Raw genomic sequence first — 21,882 nt, 5'->3', positions numbered from 1 at the left:
TTCTATTTGTGCCGAATTGGAGGGTCAGTGTCAGCCCAGGATTTGGTACAAACACTGAGCTTAACCAGCAGTAGTTTTAAAATTTTGGCTCATCAATAATATCTGGGATTTTGCTTTACTCTCCTATCTTTCAAATGCTGTTTAGTAACCTTTCGAAAATGTCTAGAAACCTTTCCAAACACTTGCTGAGGAAAATGTTCTCCAAGAGGCAGACTATCACAGGAATGGCATTGTGGGCTTGGAAAGGTTAGAGTTCACAGCCGTCCCATTTACTCTGGCTAAGGCCATTTTATCCATCGAGTTCTATAGAGACAGTGCTTAGGGCCTATACAGTTTTTAAGGGCCAATGAAAATACTTAAGACCAGAAGAAGAAAACGAAAAAAAAATTGGCTCAGAATACTGAAAGAAAGCTGCAAGATTGAAACAATAAATGTTTAATGAAACATCTCTCAAATGTACTATGTCATATTCATTAATTGTTAGATTTAGTATTATTAAAATTTCATTACATTTGGAGGCAATTTGTGTATTACATATTCTCACTTTCCAAGAATTCCCAGTTAAATTAGAGGGACTGCTTGTCGTAATTACTCCCTCCAGGTTAATAACAGCTAAGACTTGTTGGGTGCATACCAGATACTGTTCTAAATATTAGCTTACATAACTATGTTCAGAGAAGTCAAGTAACTTTGCTAAGGTAATAGAGCTTAAAAATAGGCAGGCAGATTTCAAATGCTTAAATTCTGGCTCCACAGTCCATGTGTTTTACCTCTACTGCCTCACAGTCATGATTAAAATATATATTTAGTACAACTCAGAAAAAGATGGACATTTTATTTTTAAAATCATACTGTATATTTATAGAAGGCTTATTTTATTAAAATTTTGTTTATGTAGCATTATGAGAAAATTAAAGCTTTCATTGGTTATTCTATTTACCAAAAGCATTTGATACAGAAATTTGTGAAGACTTTAGAAGTTGAACAAGCTCTAATGTATAGGCAAAAGTGAGTATTTGGAGGCTATACTTTCCTTACTGTGGTAGACATAGTAATACAATGATGGGAATAAAAAACAATAAAGTTTTCAACTTAAAATACTAATGTATGCTCACTATTTTTAGAAAACAAATAAATCTAATAGGCTGCTACAAACATAAACCTGCCTGGGTTTCTAACTACTTCCTTAGTAATGTCAACAAAGGGAGCCTTGGCCTATCTGGAGTTTGCCAGGTGGTGAAAAGTTGTACCGGGAGGAGGTAAGCCTATTGATTTGGGCGAAGTTATGAGAGCAGTCAGAAAGTGATGAATAACGGGAAATAAACTGACTTCCGCTCTTCGGGTTCCTGCCAGGGGTATGGAGGCATTTAGGAATAAAATAGCACAGTGGACTGAAGCCTCGTGGGAGACTTCCTGAGTCTACCTGTTCTCCAGGAGGCCGGCTTTCACAGGAATGGTATTTGGAGCCAGAAAGGTTCAAGGCTGTCCCATGACTAACTGTGCTCTTAGGCAAGTTTCTAACCTCCCACAAGCCTGTAAAATGGGATAATAACAGCACTTAGTTCAGTGATTGGTTTTGAGAATTAAGATGCTGAATAGTTACAAGGCCTTTCCTCCTCATTTCCTGCCACCTGTCTCTCACTTCGCTTCTTCCCGATGAAAGGAGATGGTTAACCGTTTTTAGCTTTAGCTCTGCCTGCTCTCTCAATCTCTCACTGTGCCTTTCTCCCTCTTTCAATATGACCAAGACACAAAGCGTGTGGTCATCGCTGCTCAATGTACCATGCAGGGAAAGCATTTTGTTAGAGACAGCCAAAATGCAGCAAGCAAGGCCGACACATCAACCCGTTATCTCCTAGCACAGGGTTTCCCACCAGCTTTGGCGTCAGGCAGACTGGAGTAGAATAACCACTGGATAGATGGCTCTAATAATACATAATATTATTCAATATTTTGAATGCCGTGTGTTTGAGTACACTAGCTATATATTAACTATGGCAGAGTTTAGATTATGTATATAAATGATGTCTATAAAAGTCACTCTGTCTTTTTAAAACATTTTTTTTTTTTCCGAGTAGGAGAGAGTGGGATAGTTACAGCTATCCTGCTAGCAACTGAGCATTATGTATAACGTTTGTGTTACACCTGTGGTGATCTGCTATTACTCATGTTCCCTTAGGGGTCAGGACCACAAAAACGTATTGAGAGTCTTTAACTTCCCCCACAAAATTTAGGGGGCGGGTTCACAAGAATCTGGACCCTCACACTTGACTATCACCTGTCATGTGCAGGGTGGGATAAAAGATTGAGGAAACAGGAACCAGGAAAGTCTTACCAATTTGATCAGGGTGGGCTGACTCAAGGGGATAAGAATGTGCAAATTCAGTCTCCTGTTACACGTGCTAAGTAGTTACGAGGGCCCACAGGGAAAGCCATCTTCCACTCTTCTTTCTTTTTAGCCATGAGAAATAGAAGAGAGTGGGCTTGAAATCAGAGCTGTTGCACTGGACTAGGACAGGGAAACAGGGGAAAGTCATAGTGTTTATAATGTAGGCAAGGTCTGATGCTGAAGGAAACGATGGAGCCCAGGGACATTGATAAGGCCATCTGATGAGAGTGACACATGGGGTAAGGGAAAGGGCTGCATCCACTATGCGGTTCCAATAAATGTTCATAATGATACTTTAAAATCCTATGAGATCACAAGCCAAAAGAATGAGGTGAACACCTTTGAAGAAATGATGGAATAACTTTTAAATAGTATTTGGCAATGATAATGTACTTTTTCACTATAACTAAAATTGTGTGGTCTTTCTGGAAAATATTTCATCTATTTATCACCAGAGCAAATTTCTACCCATCCTTTAGGAGTCATTCATTCATCTACTACACTTGTCCTGCCGTTTCTGATTCTCCTTATAGTCTTCCCAGTGCTTCCAACAGATCTGGGTCTCCACCTAGCAATAATTCCCATATTGTATTGCTATTCTTGGAGAGCCTATCTCCCCTCTAGATTCCGAATTCCTTGAGAGGAGAGACTTGGGTTTGTTGTTGTTGTTGTTGTTTTTAGAGACGGGTCTCAGTGTGTTGCCCTGCCTGGACTCAAATTCCTGGGCTCAAGCAATCCTCTGCCTCAGCCTCCCAAGTAGCTGGGACTGCAGGTGTGCACCACTGGAGACTTGCTTTTTAACTTTATATCCTCAATGTCCCAAAGCCTAACATACAGTTAGTGTTCAATAAATCTTTATTCACTGAATAAAAGGATGAATGAATGCACCTGTGGATGATTGTCAAGATATTGATTGGGTCTCTCTTGAACCTATTTCTATGGGCCTATTTCTATTTCTATGTATCAAGGAGATACACTGTTTGACTCAGAATGGGAATAACTTTTCTCAGTTCCTGGGAGATCATTAGCAATTTTGGGATAGGATTTAATAATTGCTCCCCACAGACTTGAAGCAGTTAAGTGGCAGTAAATTGAGAGAGATGGAGGTAATTCCATACCTGGAAACAGCTGTGGAATGGAGAGAACGAGCTCAGTAATGATGGTGACAGGGGTGGTGTTGATGGCTCTGGTCCTAGAGGTGACTAAAGCACATAGCATATGAACCCCCTGTGCAACATATTAAGTCTTTCAGGCCTCTAGAGAACCACAGGGTATCAGTGTATTCTCCGTACCTCTGTGGGATTGCCCAAGAATGCATTTGTCACCAATTTAGATACTCAGGCTCTTATCTCTTTATTTCTGTCATCTTATACTGTGAAGTCCAAATTTACAATGAACTCTCTCTAGCTTATCTAAACATATCCTTCACCATTTAGTTCCATAACCCTGGGGGCACATTAGTATTTTATGTGATATCTCTTCCCTGTCATCTTCCTCCAGTTCTTTCTGTTACGCTTGGCTCTCCCTGGTAATTTACTATATGAGGTTGCCTAGTTTCTGTAATTCTCAACTACACCTCTTGGTTTCTCTTCTCAAATACTACCTTGAACCCTCTGCTCCCTTTAGCTTATGATTGACACTCTTCTTATAGTGCTTTATAAGTCTCGATGTGCACAATTGATGCAGCCATAAAAATAAATGTCTGGAAAAAGGAAGGGAAACTGAAAGAGATTTGTTTTCGCTTAGCCATTCACCTCTTTCCTTTAATGGAACTGGTGAATAAATTCAGTGAGTTAGTCTATTCAAACACCTTTGTTTCACTGAATTTATATCATTTAGCAGATCTTTTTTCGAAACCATTATGTGATGGGAGCAGCACAGTGTCAACTTGCTGTCTTATTCCTGAATTGTATTCTTCATTTAGGAAACCAAAAATTAAAAGCTAGAGAATAAATAATGATCACATTGGAAATGGGGATTTAAGTTTGAACAAATTCAGAAATCATGAAGTGTAAAAATTGGAGAATGTTAGTCTTCTCATTTCTAATTATTAATACTGTGTAGTTTGCCGTGGTGTCGTCTCTCGGTATGTTACTATGTTAGTATAGCCTTAATTTTAAGAAAAATTCTGTTTTCCCGTTTGGCTTTTTAGTTGTCCTGATGCTTTGTAGTGCTTTGGAGTACAAAATCCAGGGAGCTATCTTCTTTCTTATTCCAACATTTTAAAGATAATAAAATGAAACATTGCACTGGCTTTTCCTAATAGTGCCCAACTTGAGAGACATGTATTATGATGGCATTTTATGTTTCCAAGGGAATTTGCAGCCATATCTCTGTGAGGTAAATGTGTATTTATCCCTTGACTGTATTTTGTTTTCTGTTGTTAGTGCCCTCTCTATCTTAGGTGTATTATTTTTCCATTTCATTCCATCTACACAATGAGAACAGCAGTATTGCCATATGTTGACATTGAAGGGGGGTCACAGAATTAACATGAAAATGTTTATTATACCTAATTTTAAATTTTATATTATACCTCTTATTTAAGAACTGTAAACTTCTTATTATGCACTGTTTTGGCAGTATTTTTTCTTCAGCAGTTTGATTTTGGAATCATTTCCTTTCTGTGTTTAAAGCTACAGGCATCCTTTTTCCTGCATGGGTTTGGATTACAAAGATCTTATTTAACTTGCCAGATGTATTCCTTCTGCTTGTGCACTACGATTACACACAAAATAGAAAATGCCCAAAAGACAATTATAAAATAAAGTGGGTTTTTTTTTCTTTTTTCTCTACCTAGGTTTTTATAACTATGATAATCTGAGGAGAAAATATTTATTCACTGTTTTAAATATTTATTGAAGTCTCCCCCACTAGAAATGTGTACTGCTGCTGCAGCTGTTTCTATTCTGCCAAAAGCCAACTTGAATATAAAAGGTGTTTAACCGTAAGATTGAGAATTTTATTTGTTGCTGGGAGGTGGGTATATCTCTTTCTGGAAATTTGAGTCTCTTTCTGGTAGTCTTAAAGTAATGTAAGTATACAATAACAAAAAAGTAGAATGATTAGGAGGACAAGACAGGTGGATCCCTTAAGGTCTGGAGTTCAAGATCAGCCTGGCCAATATGTGAGACCCTGTCTCTACTAAAAATCTAAAAATTTTCTGGGTGTGGTGGCACGTGCCTGTAATCCCAGCTATTCAGGAGGCTGGGGCACAAGAATAGCTTGAACCTGGGAGGCAGAGGGTGCAGTGAGCCGAGATTATACCACTGCAGTCCATCCTGGGCAACAAAACAAAACTTTGTCTCAAAAAAAAAGGTAGAGCGACAAGACAGTTCTATTAAATACATATTTCAATAATTTTCAGCTTCAGTGTTTGGCACTAATGGCTACAATTCTCACTGTAACTTGTGAGACTTAATTACCACTCATTCTATTTAAGTGCCTAAGTTTCTCCTCCACCATGTAGTATAAGATGAAACGAAGCTGGTCTGAGCCCTTGAGCAATTTACGTATTAAGATAGGCAAAATTTCTGTTGTAACTTCCATTGAACTTTACATTTACATTTTTAAATGACACTTAAAAATAAGAACATATTGCTGGAAATCATGCTCTTTGTTGTTAGAAAGTAGAGCTGAAGTCAAATGGATATCCAGGCTCATTGAAATGATTGAGAAAGTGATATAATAGCTTAAACCTTAGTAAAGCAGAAGATCTGGGTTCCAGCATTCCTTTAAGAATCCGATGAAAGCTTTGCGAGCTTTTTCAGAAAACAGCACTGACATGGTTTGAATTTGTGTCTCCACCCAAATCTCATGTCGCGTTGTAATGGGACATGGTGGGAACTGGGAGCTGATTGGATCATGGAGCTGGATTTTCCCCTTGTCCTTGAGATAGTGATTTGTCACAAGGTCTGGTTGTTTAAACGTGTGTAGCACCTCTCCTCTCCCCTCTCTTTCTTTCTTCTGCTCCTGCCATGTAAGACGTGCCCGCTTCCCCTTTGCCCTCAGCCATGATTGAAAGTTTCCTGAGGCTTCCCCAGCCATGTTACCTGTACAGCCTGTGGCACAGTGAGTCAACTAAACTTCTTTTCTTTTTAAATTACACAGCCTCAGGCATTTCTTTATAGCAGTGCAAGAATGGACTAATACAGAATATTAGCATACACACACAAATTTGCACATAAGTTCATCAGGGGATAGATACACAGACCTCTCCCACCCCAATCCTCAAAGTCCTTTATGGACACTGTAAGATATAACCCAGGTTAAAATCCTGACAATAAGAGAAGGAGGACCAAACATTATTTGGGCTTCAGGATCCTTTTATGAGTGTTTTTGATTTGAAGGAGTTGGAGTCTTTAGGTGGTTTAATTCAAGAACTTAGAATGTGTGAAGTGCTGAGAATGCAGGCAGTTGATTATCTGAGGAACAAAGGAAGGAGATCCCAATGGAATGTATTGGCTTGGGAATGAAATCCTTGAGAACAACTGAGGTCTGGACAGGTTCAAGTCAGAAAGGTCTTTTGTGCTGTGCATGCCATGAAGTCAAGGACCCTATTTAGTTTGTTCTTCTAAACAAACTAGCTTGGTGCAAGCTACAAGCCACCAGGCTGTCAATAAATATATAGTGTTTTGTGCTCCATTTCTAGTGAGGAATTTGAACCAAGAGAAACGACATAAACTCAGGGAGGGAATTCTGTGTGCACCCCTGATACAAAGTGACTGAGATGAATGTTGGAGGCTGGGCTAGATATTTTTGCGGTCAGTTGGAAGCATAGCAAATGTTTTTATAAGAGTTGTTTAGGGTCAAATTTGCAACATTAAATGTCTTGATTTTATTGCTAAGGAACTAAGTAATAACAGAAATGTTATATCCAGTATTTTATTATGAAATTCTAATGGCATTTAGAAATGGAACTTGGTAGTGAAGATTCCAAATCTGAGAAGTTAACCGCTAGACCTAAACTGCCCGCAGCAGTGGAAGAGCTGACATTTTCAATGGACTCCTCCAGCATGCACTTCCGTAATTTCCTAGAGTGGATAGGGAAGAAGGAGAGGCTTTGTGGGACAACAAAGTTATTGTTAATTTTGACTTTTTCCCTCTCCTCTTTCAGAAGCATTTAAAAAGCGGGACTGTTGTTATCAAACGCAGAACCTGCTTCACCTCTCCCACCCCTTTTTTGGCCTACTCCTTCCTCTTCCTACCTACCTGCTGAGTCATCACTGTGGTGCAGTGAATCAGCTTGTGGCTTTCCTTAATTCTGAGATGTAAATAAAACCCTTAGCTATTAATTCATTTAATGCTGTGTCACCATTGGGCATTTTTTTCCTCTTTAGATGTAGAATTTGTATATCTATACATATATCTGTGTATTTTACATATATAATGCAAGTGACAGTGAAGTTTTTCCTTCATAAAACCTTGAGCTTACCCACAGCAGAACTATGTCATTTTATGTTTTATTTCCTACTAACTGTTAGGAATAAAATAATCATGTTGTGAAGTGCCTGAGGCCCAACATGCCCCAAATGAAGAGGATCGAGTAGATCACAGGCTAGTCACACAGGATATATGTGGGGCGGGGTGGGTGGGTAGGATGGTGATACCTGTTTTTTGGGACTTGGAGTTTCCACAAGGAGGGATAAGAACTAGCATATCACTTCTGCCCTCTCTCCACCCCCTCAGAGGGGAGTGCCTTTACTGGTTGTGAGGTTGGACTGAGGAACTGGGCGTGCATAGCTCAGCTTCTTCCTCCTTTCCTTTGTCTTTGGGATTTGCCTGCCTGCCAAGGGCACTCTTTATTCTTCATTCTGCCCTCCATGCCATCAACTGGATAAGGGCAGACTGTGCCCCTAAAGATCAGGAGTGGTGTTTGGGGAGGCACAGGGAGAAACCTTGAGATTCAATCCAATTCTGAGATTGCATATTAGGAAGATTACGGTTGTCACACTTCTATGCTCCATCCATCATAAGGGTGATATTTTGATCTCTGATCTACTGTACTCTTCTGACTATTTCAATTATTGTAGAAATTGGGAGCAGAATAATAGCATAATGTACTCACCTTTTCATACACTCAACAAAACAGACTAATTTGTAATAATTGCAAATTTGGATGGTATTACTCAGCCTGCGGCTTTGGAGTAGCCACGAGTAAATTCTATTTAGAGTGAACTACATTTGGTGAGAAGCCTATGAATTTGAAATTTTGATTTTAGGTACAGAGTTTATAATTTCGACCTGCCTGTACTTCTTTTCCTTTTTCTTTTCACTGCGAACATGGGAAAACCATACTGAGCCGCCTTTTAAAAATGGCATTATGAGAATTAGCAGAGAGAGGCATTTCGATCAGTTTCTAAAATTTTGTATGCTCTTATCTGTGAAAGGGGAATCATAGTATTTCATAAAGTTTTGAGAGGATTAAACTAAATGAGAAAATGTATTTAAGAAATAGTTCAGTACTGGCCCATCATAAGCATTCAATAAATGTTTAATCAATGTCTATGCTGTACTTGGTGCTGTGTCAGAAAAAGAGCATTCTTTATGAATTAGTGAACTTAGCAGCCAAGCATTTTGCTGTTCAAGATGGAGGAATTAAAAAGATGGGAAGAAGAAACAAGTGTTATTGGTGACCTCATCTTTTCCCCTTCTGTTTATTCTCTAAATGTCTCTTTTTATTTTTAATTCAACCATTGCCATTTTGATCCTGTAAAATCTATAGTTTCTGTATGAGAGAATTTCCTTTTAAAATTGTTAATATTGCTCGAAGAAGGAGAGAAAGCCAGAAGCCAGCTGCCAACTGGATCTCTTGGTGACATCCCCACTGTCCTGTGGAATCAACTGACCCCAGTTCAGAGGAGAGAGAGTGAGAGGCTGGTAGGTGGCTCATGCTGCCAGACTAGTCTAAACTGAATATGGAAAGAGAGAAGAAGAAATGTTTAAACACAACCTTAAACTTTTCTTTAAATATTTTTTTAGATTTAGGGGGTACAAGTGCAATTGTGTTACTTGAGTATAACATGTAGCCATTGCCTGAAGAGTGTTGTACATTGTACCCATTAAGTAATTTCTCATCCCTTATTCCCCTCCCACCCTCCCACCCTTCCTCTTCCCCAGTGTCTATTATTCCACTCTCTATACCCATGTGTACACATTATTTAGCTCCCACTTAAAAGTGGGAACATGCAATATTTGACTTTCTGAGTTACTTCACTTAAGATGATGGCCTTCAGTTCCATCCACATTGCTGCAGAAGACAGAAGTTTATTCTTTTTTATGGCTGAGTAGTATTTCATTGTGTATAAAAACCACACTTTCTTTATTCAATCATCCATTGATGGGCACTTAGGTTGATTGATTGCATATCTTTGCTAATGTGAATAGTATTAAGTTGGTGCAAAAGTAATTGCGGTTTTTGCCTTTTTTTTTTTTTTTTTTTTTTGCAGTTTTTGCCATTACTTTCAATGGCAAAAACCTCAATTACTTTTGCACCAACCGAATGCTGTGCTAAACATATGGGTATAGGTTTTTTTTTATATAATGATCTTTTCCTTTGGGTAGAAACCCAGTAGTGGGGATTGCTGGATTGAATGATAGTTCTATTTTTAGTTATTTGAGAAATCTCCATGCTGTTTTCCATGGAGGTTGTGCTAATTTACATTCCCATCAACAGTGTATAAGCATTACCTTTTCTCCACATTCTTATCAACATCTGTGATTTTTGACTTTTAAATTTAATTTTAATTTGTATAGATTTAGGGGATACAAGTGCTGGTGTAAGACGGTATCTCAGTGTGGTTTTGATTTGCATTTCTCTGATGATTAATGTAGCTGAGCACTTTTTCATATGCTTTTTGGCCATTTGTATATCCTCTTTTGAGGAATGTCTGTTCATGTGCTTTGCCCACTTTTTAATGGAGTTATTTTGTTGTTTTTTGTTGTCGTTGAGTTGTTTGAGTTTCTGATAGATTTTGAATATATTAGTCCTTTATCAAATGTGTAGTTTGCAAATATTTTCTCCCATTCTGTGTGTTGTCTCTTCACTCTTGATTATTTCTTTTACTGTCAGAAGTGTTTTAGTTTAATTAAGTCCCATTTGTCTATTTTTGGTTTTGTCTCATTTGCTTTTGAGGTCTTCATCATTGAAAATTTCTTTCTTATTTGTCTTGAACGTAAAACAAGATTTCACCAAACTTTTTTAGTTTCTTTTTTTTTTTTTTTTTTTTTTTTTTTTTGAGACAAGAGTCTCACTCTGTCACCTCTCCCAGGCTGGAGTGCAGTGGCACGATCTCGGCTTACTGTAAATTTCATCTCCTGGGTTCAAGTGATTCTCCTGCCTCAGCCTCCCAAGTAGCTGAGATTACAGGCATGCATCACCACACCTGGCAAATTTTTGTATTTTTAATAAAGACAGGGTTTCACGATGTTGGCCAGGCTGATCTTGAAGTTCCGAACTCAAGTGATCTGCCCGCTTCAGCCTCCCAAGGTGCTGGGATTACAGATGTGAGCCACCGCACCCAGCCAGTTCATTTACTATTCTTACAGAATAGCCAAATTTTCTGTTTCCAGGTGCTCACAAGCCCTAGGTGTCAGGGTTGGAAGATGTAGAGTGAAGTTGGTTCTGACTCTTCATCATCTCTCCAGTTTCACAAGAGCTCCATCACAGTTGGTTCTTCCTGGAGATGTGCTATGGGAGAAGGAAGCTGCTTCCTACACTCAGTCTATAAATCCCCAGCTCTAACCATTCACCTCTTTCTCAGAACTGGCAGGTGCCAATAATCTCCTAGCAGGGTCATGGTTTAAGAAGAAGAAAAAGAAATAAATCAAAGTAAGGTGTTTTTTTCTCTCTCTCTCTCTTTCTCTCTCTTTTAGTTCTGGGTCTACACTATTTGTTTGCTTCCACGTGACTTGTGGCAATGAAGTAACCATTTTTCTCTGTACTAAGGGAGGGAGATTCTTTCTCTCTGAGCAGCCTTCAAGTCTTGTTCAGTGTAAGCATGATGGCCTGGAGTCTGGCATGATGAAGTAGCAGAGAGAGCCCTGGGTTCATCAGCAGAAGGCTCTGGTTCTGCCTTGTCATTAACTACCTGGAAGGAAATATACCCCACCCCCTGTGCTTCATGGTGATCTTCAGAAAAATGATGAGATGAGGCTTAATGATATCTTTTTTTTTTTTTTTTTTTTTTTTTTTTGAGACGGAGTCTCGCTCTGTCACCCAGGCTGGAGTGCAGTGGCCTGATCTCAGCTCACTGCAAGCTCCGCCTCCCGGGTTTACGCCATTCTCCTGCCTCAGCCTCCCGAGTAGCTGGGACTACAAGCACCCGCCACCTCACCTGGCTAGTTTTTTGTATTTTTTAGTAGAGACGGGGTTTCACCGTGTTAGCCAGGATGGTCTCGATCTCCTGACCTCGTGATCCGCCCGTCTCGGCCTCCCAAAGTGCTGGGATTACGGGCTTGAGCCACCGCGCCCAGCATGATATCTTAATTCCATTCTAATTCCAATATTAGAAGAAGCATATCTTATGAGTCAGAAGGTAGATTTAATTAATTTTTATTTATTTATTTTTAAAATATTTCTTTATCTAGAAATAGCGTCTCATTTGGTTACCCAAGCTGGAGTGCAGTGTGTGATCATGGCTCACTGCAGCCTGCAGTCTGGAACTCCTGGGCTCAAGTGATCCTTCCACTTCAGTCTAATGGATAGCTAGGACTATAGCTGCATGCCCCCACACCTGGCTATTTTTTATTTTATTTTTTTAATAGAGAACCTCATTATGTTGTCCTGGCTGGTTTTGAACTCCTGGCCTAAATGCAATCCTCCTGCCTCAGCCTCCCAAAGTGCTGGGATTACAGTATGAGTCGACACTCCTGGCCTGATTAATTTTTAGATTATTGAATTTTTTTTAAAAACCCTGCTGTTGTATTAATGTTACTCAATTACAATCCATTTTCACAGTGTAAACCTACTTTTATATGCTTAGTAAGCTTGAAGCTTTTTAACAAATTCACTTGATTGCTGTCCAATACTTGGTTATTAATTTAAATTAATAATTTAAATTAAATTATTTAATTAAATAATTTAAATTAAATTATTTAATTATGAACTGCCACGTGGTAAGCAAAATAATTCAGGTGTTGGAGATTCTTCCTTTAATAATGTATGCTTAGGTTTTAGAAATGTACAAATAATCTGAGTCCAGGAAAACTCCCGTGTCATCTAATACTGCATTTCATTAGCTCTAAGATGCATGTTTCTGCACATTTTTGTATCCCTGAAATTGAAATTTGTCTTACAATAGATGGCATCTTAGTATTATGTCATATATTAGTTGGTGATGCTTTTCTTTTTTAACAAATACTTAATAGCATGCTTGCAGTTAATGACATCTTAGACTTAAAATATAGCACATATTAATTTACTATAAACATCTAATTTAAGAGTAGTTTTCTAATCTTACATAAATGCACTATACATGTTAATCCTTTATCTTAAACGAGGGTTTCATGAACCTAATGTATCCTATCATAATCATTTTTAGCACAGAAAGCTACATTGTGCATTTTTTATTCAATGGAATTTCCAACTTGGGCCTAAACTGGAATTTATTATAACATGTCTAGTCATGTTGGGAGAAGCTGGGTATGCATATGAGGTGTTAATGTATATGAATTTATTCAAATGGGGTGCTTTCAGAGAAGGAAGAAAGTTTTGTTTTGGAGTCTATAGCTGGAGACTAGGCATGTCAGTTGGGTTCTATGGGAAGCAGATATTGAGACAGAGTTGGGAGTACAAGCAGTTTTATTAGAGATAACACCTATGAAATATAAAAGGCAGAGGAATTGTATTGGGCAGGGAATGCCCACAGATTAGACAAAGTCTCAGAAAATCCAACAGGGAGCTTTGAAGCAAAGATTGTCCATGAGATTGAGCCCACTAGTAAGCAGAAATGGCCAGGCCCTAGTACCCCCACTCTTCTCTGACTAGTTGGGGAATACCCAGGAAGAGTAGCCAAGGACAACAGTGTCTGTTGTAGATAGCGGTTCTTGTCATGAACTTCTGTCTGAATCCTGTAGTGAAAGGTGTGTCAATAACTGTGAAACATCCTAACAAGTTAGCTCGACACAGTTTTGTGGGTGCTGGCAGAAGACATGAGATTCCTGGGTCAGAGACAAAGGGCTTTATTATTCATGGCATAGTAGTCAGCATGTTTGAATTGATTCCACTTGCTCCAGTTCCCAGAGGGAAATGCAAAAGGGTTAGGTGAAGCCTGAACAAATCTGCCCTCTGTTCCAGGGAAAGACACTCTATTTTCCAGAGTAGAGCTGTTGGCCATACAAACATCACTAAAACAGTAATTCAGAACAAAGTTAGCCAGAGCCTCTGCAGATGTGCAGAAATGTGAGAGACCCCTGGGGAACTGACTTCCAGCAAGGTTCTCCAAATAGAGGCTGAAGGAAATCTTTTCATTAGTGACTTTGGAAGGTGAGGAGCAAAAAGCAGAGAGATAATCCTGTCTTTTTTTTTTTTTTCTTTGAGACAGGGTCTCTCTCTCTCTTGCCCAGGCTGGAGTGCAATGGTATGATCATAGTTCACTACAGCCTTGAACTCCTGGTCTCAAGCAATTCTCCTCTCTCAGTCTCCTGAAGTAGCTGGAAATACAGGTGTGCACCACCATGATCAACTAGGTTTTAAATTCTTGTAGATACCAGGTCTCCCTGTGTTGCCCAGGCTAGTCATGAACTTCTGGCCTGAAGCAATCTTCCTGCCTTGGCTTCCTAAATTGCTGGGATCACAGGGATAAACTACCATGTCCAGCCATGTTGACACAAAGTAGGGAGAGAGACTGTATTAGTCTGTTTTCACGCTGCTAATAAAGACATACATGAGACTGGGTAATATATAAGGAAAGAGGTTTAATTGACTCACAGTTCCACATGGCTGGGGAGGCCTCTCAATCATGGCAGAAGGTTGAAGGAGGAGCAAAGTCACATCTTACAGGCAAAGAGCATGTGCAAGGGAACTCCCCTTATAAAACCATCAGATCTTGTGAGACTTATTCACTCTCATGTGAACAGCACGGGAAAGACTCACCCCCCTGATTCAATTACCTCTCACTGGGTCTCTCCCAGACATGTCAGAATTATGGGAACTACAATTCAGATGAGATTTGGGTGGGGACACAGCCAAATCATATCAGGGTCATTCTTCTTGCAACTTATTCTTGTGACACAGAGGGACTTTAGCTCCAAGAGAATTACAGTGGAGGCCATACCATATAGGCATCTTCAGTGTTTGCAGTTTGAGAAGTAGCAAAAAACAAGACTATTGGCATGAACATCAGTACTTTGCCTGACTTCTCTCAGTGTTTGACTATAGCGAATTAGGCCACAGGTTAAACGTAAGATTGTGAAAACTTCGAGATACCCTTTCAGGACCTCTAGAGATAATTGGGCATGGCTGCGGAGGCTTGTTTTGCGTGAAACTGATTTACATCTGCTATAGAGGTGAGAAAAAGAGGCAGGAAATAGGAGATGTGACCTTTAATATTATTCTACCAATACGCAACTGCTGGGGAGACCTGCCAAGAGAAACTCAGGTCATGCCAAAGGTGCTTATTCTGTAGTTCTCATAAGTTCTTTGATGTATGAATTACTATATTTAGTAATTCTGTCCAACCTAATTATAGTTGGCCATGTATCTATTTCCGTTTTTGTTCCCTAACCTTCCTTTCTCCTGAATACCTAACTTAAGGAAAGCCTGAGTAAGCAAATAATTTCATCCAGGTTTAAAAAAAAGTTAGAGTTTTAGAATTAATGAAGGAATTTCTTGTTCACATTTCAAAGCTCAGTTCAACATTTACCTCCTCCTTGCAGCTGGTTCATTTCAGATCACAGTGGTTTCTTCCTCCTTAAACTCGTACAACTGATTTTCTCATTCCAAGGATGGCAAAAATGTTTCTTCACATATATTGAATTCATAGGGAGTGACTAGTGGAGTGCTTTGGTGGGAACTGTGAAACTGTCTCAACTCTTGCGCAAGGCTGCCATGGGAAATGCGGCCTATGAATTTGGAATATAGAGGCTGCTGCGTGCATGTTATTTACTTAATGATATTTCCTGACTAGTTCTTTAAAAGTTTTCCATAGTGGACAACTTTTTTTCCCCAGAAGCAATGAAATCTTATAAAACCAGTGTTCTTTTGTGTCTTAGTCTATTGGGGATGCTATAACAATATGCCTTAGACTGGGGATCTTATAAGCAAGAGGAATTTATTTATTATAGTTCTGGAGGCTAGGAAGTCCAAGATTAAGGTGCCAGCAGATTTGGTATTTGGCAAGGGGCTGTTTCGTGGTTCATAGAAACCCCTTCGTCTTGTGTCCTCACATGGTGGGAGTGGCAAATGAGCTTCCTTGGCCTATTTTGTAAGGGCATTAGTCCATTATTAGAGGCCTCAAGCCCTAATCACCTCCCCAAAGGCCCTACCTCCTAATACCATCACTTTGGGGGTTATAATTTCAACATATGAATTTTAGGGGGAACACAGACATTCAGACCATAGCAGTTTTCAAAACAAATGTGGAAAACATTACAAAGAATGAAACTCTCTTGCAAGATTGCAATGTACATTGCCATAATAAAGGTGATGAGAAATTGTGCATTAAAGAAAACTATTTGAATATATATATAATCTAGAAACTCCAAATTATTATTTTTTTTTTACTACAGAACCTCTTTTTTTCTATAATATCCTAACAAATTCATCATCATGTAACACCCTGTGATGAGCTTGGTTGTATTCTCTTGTGTAGAAATAGAACTCTTGAATTATTTACCTTTTACGTATTTGTTTTATATTGTATGCAGCTGAAGTATACACTTGTGGAGAACAGGGACTGTGTCTTAAACTTCTTGTATCCATCACAGAATCTAAATCAATGTCATGTACATAGTTTGAGTTCAATATGTATGTTTTAAATGTCCTAATTTTAAGTTAACCAGAATAAGACTGGTGGCTACAGACACTTCACTCATGAGATTGAGTTCAATAATAAGCAGAAATGGCAGAAATTCACAGATTCACCAGTGTATTCTTAGGGCTCGGCATATAGTAAGAACTACGTTAAAATTTATCACATGCTAAAATATGTGTTAGAACAGATGCAGATACAAACATAAGACTCAGTCCTTGAAATATAGGAGTCTAGAAGCTTTTGGGGCAACTTGTAAATAAAGACCATGAGCTCATGTAGCAGCAGGATATGAAGTAAAACTACAAAGAACACAACAGCAAGTGTCGACATCAGTTTATCTGAGACAGGTTCGCAGTGGACCAAATGTGCAGTATGCTTGGATGCTTATGAAGCAGTATAGTGCGTGGTGAAGTGCTTTTTCTTGGGATAGCCTGCCTAAGTTTAGGACTTAGCTCTGCCACTTGGTAGCTGAATGAGCTCAAGTCAATCTCTTAATCCTTTATCTAGAAAATGGGATTTTAAAAGTGCCTACCATACAGGGTTATTGTAAACAATAATAAGATATTTAAAGAATTTGACACAGTGCCTGTTCCATGTACTAGGCAGAAATCAATATATGTAATCTATTATTTTTGCTAGAGTAGATTAGAAAAACCACAGAAAGGTCTTTACACTTTTGAATAGCAATGTGGTTCAGGTCTTTTTTTTTTTTTTTTTTTTTGAGACGGAGTCTTGCGCTGTCGCCCAGGCTGGAATGCAGTGGCCGGATCTCAGCTCACTGCAAGCTCCGCCTCCCGGGTTTACGCCATTCTCCTGCCTCAGCCTCCTGAGTAGCTGGGACTACAGGCGCCCGCCACCGCGCCCGGCTAGTTTTTTGTATTTTTTTAGTAGAGACGGGGTTTCACCGTGTTAGCCAGGATGGTCTCGATCTCCTGACCTCGTGATCCACCCGCCTCGGCCTCCCAAAATGCTGGGATTACGGGCTTGAGCCACCGCGCCCGGTGGTTCAGGTCTTTTTAACTTGATCTTTCCAGATGTCTCTTCTTTCTCAGTTTTTATACTCTTGGTATATGCTGTGTCTTGAATGGCCGTATGATCACACAGCTTTTTATACAGTCAATTAAAATCATATTATAATGTATGTCTTTGCTTGAGGGTAAAAACCATGACCCATGCGGTTTTGTATTTTACGGAGCCAGAACGGTAATTGCTGGTAGTTAAATGCTCAGTAAATACTGATCAAACAACATATTAATATATTATTTTAATTAAAAATATATTAAACATTAAAAATGTACAAATAACTGCTAAGTGTGACTATGAATTAAGGGAAAAGTGATCCTTTTCAGTACAACAAGATATTTTAGGTGGTTAGATATCTGAATTCCCGCTTTGGATATTTTCTTTCTTTCTTTTTTTTTTTTTTTTGAAACAGAGTCTCCCTCTGTCGCCCAGGCTGGCGTGCAGTGGCCGGATCTCAGCTCACTGCAAGCTCCACCTCCCGGGTTTACTCCATTCTCCTGCCTCAGCCTCCCGAGTAGCTCGGACAACAGGTGCCCGCCACCTCACCCGGCTAGTTTTTTTTTTTTTTTTTTTTTTTTTTTGTATTTTTTAGTAGAGACAGGATTTCACCGTGTTAGCCAGGATGGTCTTGATCTCCTGAGCTCGTGATCTGCCCGTCTCGACGTCCCAAAGTGCTGGGATTACAGGCGTGAGCCACCGTGCCCGGCCTGGATATTTTCTTATAACATATGCATGCTTTCTTAAAGTTCCATTATTTTAGATATTAACTATTTCAGTATAAATTTTTTGGAGCCACTTTTATAGATGCCTCTGTTTCCTAATCCTCAAATGTTTAATTTCTGTTTAATAGCCATTTATCTCTTTTTAAAATTTATTACTTATATCCTCCAACAGTACTAATAATTCTTTTATGTTTAATTACTGTTAGGTTTAGACTTATGCATTTTATTTTATTTTATTTTATTTATTTGAGATGGAGTCTCGCTCCGTCACTTGCCCAGGCTGGAGTACAGTGGTGTGGTCTCGGCTCATTGCACCCTCCACCTCCTGGGTTCAAGCGATTCTCCTGCCTCAGCCTCCCAAGTAGGTGGGATTAAAGGCGCCTACCACTGCCAAGCCTGGCTAATTTTTGTATTTTTACCAGAGATGGGGTTTTACCCTGTTGGTAAGGCTGGTCTTGAACTCTTGACCTCAAGTGATCCGCCTGCCTCAGCACCCCAAAGTGCTGAGATTATAGGTGTGAGCCACTGCGCTCAGCCTACATTATGCATTTTGAAATAAAAATATCATATATGATTATAACAAAGACTCTTGAACATCCTATTTGCTTTTCATTATTTCTGTTGGCTATTTAGGCTTTACTCGGTTTAGACAAAACATGAATTAAGCACCAGCTTATATTTTTTCATGTTGCCTTATAAGCCATGAGGTCTATTTTGGAGCCTGGCTAGAGAACTGACCCTCAGAACACTATTACTCTTCCTGGACAAGAAAAAAACCTAGTAAAAAAGAAATAACTTGATAAAAATCTCCTGAATCCTTACTATATTTTAGGAACTTGTCATATCTGAAAAACTCATCATCATATGAGGCAAGTAGTGACATTTTGCTGAGGAAATGGAAGACTAAGGAAGTTAAGAAATTCACCCAAAATTTGATTGCTTGTAACTACGTGAATTGAGATTTAAGCATAAAGGTCAGTCTGATCAGAGCCTGCCCTATGCCACCTTTTTATCCATAATTTGTCACACACTAATACTATTTTTGTAGTTAACATCTGAATGATTAGGCAGAAGTAAGTCATTTGGAACTGTGCTGCCAGGACATTGGAATACCTCTCTCTTTTCTTAACATACTACAACTCTCTGGATATATTTTTTATTTTTTGTTTTGAGACAGGGCCTTGCTCTGTCTCCCAGGCTGGAGTGCAGTGGTGCAATCATGGCTCACAGCATCCTCAAACTCCTGGGCTCAAGCAATCCTCCCAAATTTGAGAGGCCTCGACCTCCCAAATTGTGGATATGTTTAATCTGAAAAAAAAAAATACAAATTATTTCACTGCAACTTAAAAAATTGGCAATTTATTCCATAGATTTCAGTCTAGTTCTCCAGCTTTCATATTCTCTCAACATCTACTGAAATCTCCCATTCATGTAGAGTCAGCTAGCAGGGTATACAGGCAGGTCTGAAGCTTATGAATAGGAAAACTGGGATGACTGCCATTGTGCAGATTTTTCTTGTAAAGCCAGAGTTTGAGGTTTAAATAAGAGGTTGTCTTGAGTATCTACTGATCACCATGTGAGAGTCTAATGTTATATCATTGACTCACCTGAGACTTATTAGTCACCAATAAAGCAACTATAACATAATGAGGAAAATAAAGGATTAATAATTTTATTTATCTTATAAAGCATTTCAAAAAAGATGCATTTGTAATTAGCGGAAGCATGTTTTTTCACTGTATAGTTTTTCCGTAAGAGTACTAAGACTAAACTTGACTTCAGTATGTTAAGTATTCTGAGAATGTTATCTTTCTCTAAAAAACTTACAAAATGATAACTTGGAAACAAGTAAGCAGGGATTTTCACTTCTGAAACTGTCACCATAAGAAGATTTTGCATAAATCCTGCATTAAGAAATTTTTCTTGCATCACTGGGCTTACAGGAAGAAAGGAAAATCTTCAGCAGTACAAAACACACAAACACAGAAGGAAGAATACAAAAAATATAATCTGTAAAGTAAAACCAGAGCAACGAGTAAACCCTTGTGTAAAGCAAGGCTACCCTGATTATAATGCCAGTGACAGAGCTAAGGGAAGGAGACTAAGCCTTAGGCATGCAACAAGGTTGAGTTGCTGATCCTAAAACCCCCACATTAATCTGGGGATCTTAGAATGGGCCAGAGTGTTCTCAAGTCTGTAGTACTAGCTGAATCTTAGAAGAAATAATTTTAATTTAATTTTTCTCTGGATAATACCATGTTCAATTTAGGCCCCAGTTTCCCCTCCTCCTAAATATTGGAGACAAGGGCATGTCAAGAAAGATTGAGAAGTGGTAGAATCCTCATGCTTTTGGATTGGAATCCTGAACAGCTCACTCTAGAAGTGATTAACTGTAAATGAAGTCCTCAAAGGAACTGAAACCTAGTTTGCATAATCTCGGCTTCTCAAATTGGATTAAGGTGATTCCAGATAGAGCCCTTAATACTTGTCAAAGGTGATATAAATTTTCTCTGAGGAAAGATAGTATAGCCTAAATTAAATTCTAAAATGTTTTTTATATACTATCTGGCACTCAATTCAAAAGGACACATAAAGAAATCAAACAATATGATCAAAATCCAAGAGAAACAACAGATGATAGAAGAGCCCCATTACCTCAGGGATTCTAGGGGATCCAGAAAATGGAAGTACAAGACACAGATTTTAAAGACACTATGCTAACAATGTTCAAGATCATTTCAGCAAAAAAGCTAATGAAAATCCTGGAATGAAACAAATAAACAAAAACCTGAAACTGAAAACTAAATGATGAGTTTACTATCAGATGAGATTCGACAGAAGAGAAGATTAATGAATTAGTGTTAGTTTTTGAAGGGATGGCGAGGGTTAAAGAAAGACACACACACACACACACACACACACACACACACAGAAAGAGGGCGCTCAGCAGCAAATGCAGGCTTCATGTCCAGCATAAAATCGACAGAAGTGGGGGACCAGCCTAATGCCAGAGCCCACCACTGTTTACAGGCTAGGGGTACTTGCAAGTATGGGCGGGAGGGATCTGGGCAGTATGTCTTACTGCCTGGCAGGATATTGAAAAGATATTCCAATGATGAGGCGGTTCTGGCCCTTGTTCCGGTGGGATGTCATCATGGTGTTCCTTGGACCTTTGTCCAGCAATATATGATAGGGATGTTTCCTTAGTTGGGTCTTTTTCTGCCTTGCGACATGGTCAGGTCGTTAGACAGGAGGTTTCTCATGGCCCAAACCCCCATGAAATGTTTCACTTTGACCAAGGTCTGCAAAATAGCAGGAGCTTACAAAATGGTGCAGTTTGGACTAACAATTAGAAGACAGCTCAGAGAAAATATATTTTTAAGACAGAAAATGGATAAAATAGCCTAAGTTTAGGGAATATGTGAGTCAAAACTAACACGTGAATAATTAGAGTCCTGGAGGAGAGTAGAAAGAAAATAAGGCAGAAGTGTATTTAAAATAATAATGGACTTAAAATTTTCCAAAAAGGATGAGATTTAAAATAGGGGTGTCCAATCTTTTGGCTTCCCTGGGTCACATTGGAAGAAGAATTGTCTTGAGCCACACATAAAATATACTATCACAAATGATAGCTAATGAGCTTCAAAAAATTGCAAAAAAAAAAAAAATAATATATATATATATATGTATATATATATATATCAAAATGTTTTAAGAAAGTTTACGAGTTAGGCCACATTCAAAGATGTCCTGGGCTGCATGCAGCCAACGGGCC

This window comes from Rhinopithecus roxellana, chromosome 1 (genome assembly GCF_007565055.1).
Source record: "Rhinopithecus roxellana isolate Shanxi Qingling chromosome 1, ASM756505v1, whole genome shotgun sequence".
NCBI lineage: Eukaryota > Metazoa > Chordata > Mammalia > Primates > Cercopithecidae > Rhinopithecus > Rhinopithecus roxellana.
The sequence above is the reverse complement of the archived record's forward strand: the minus strand, read 5'-3'. Positions refer to the sequence as shown.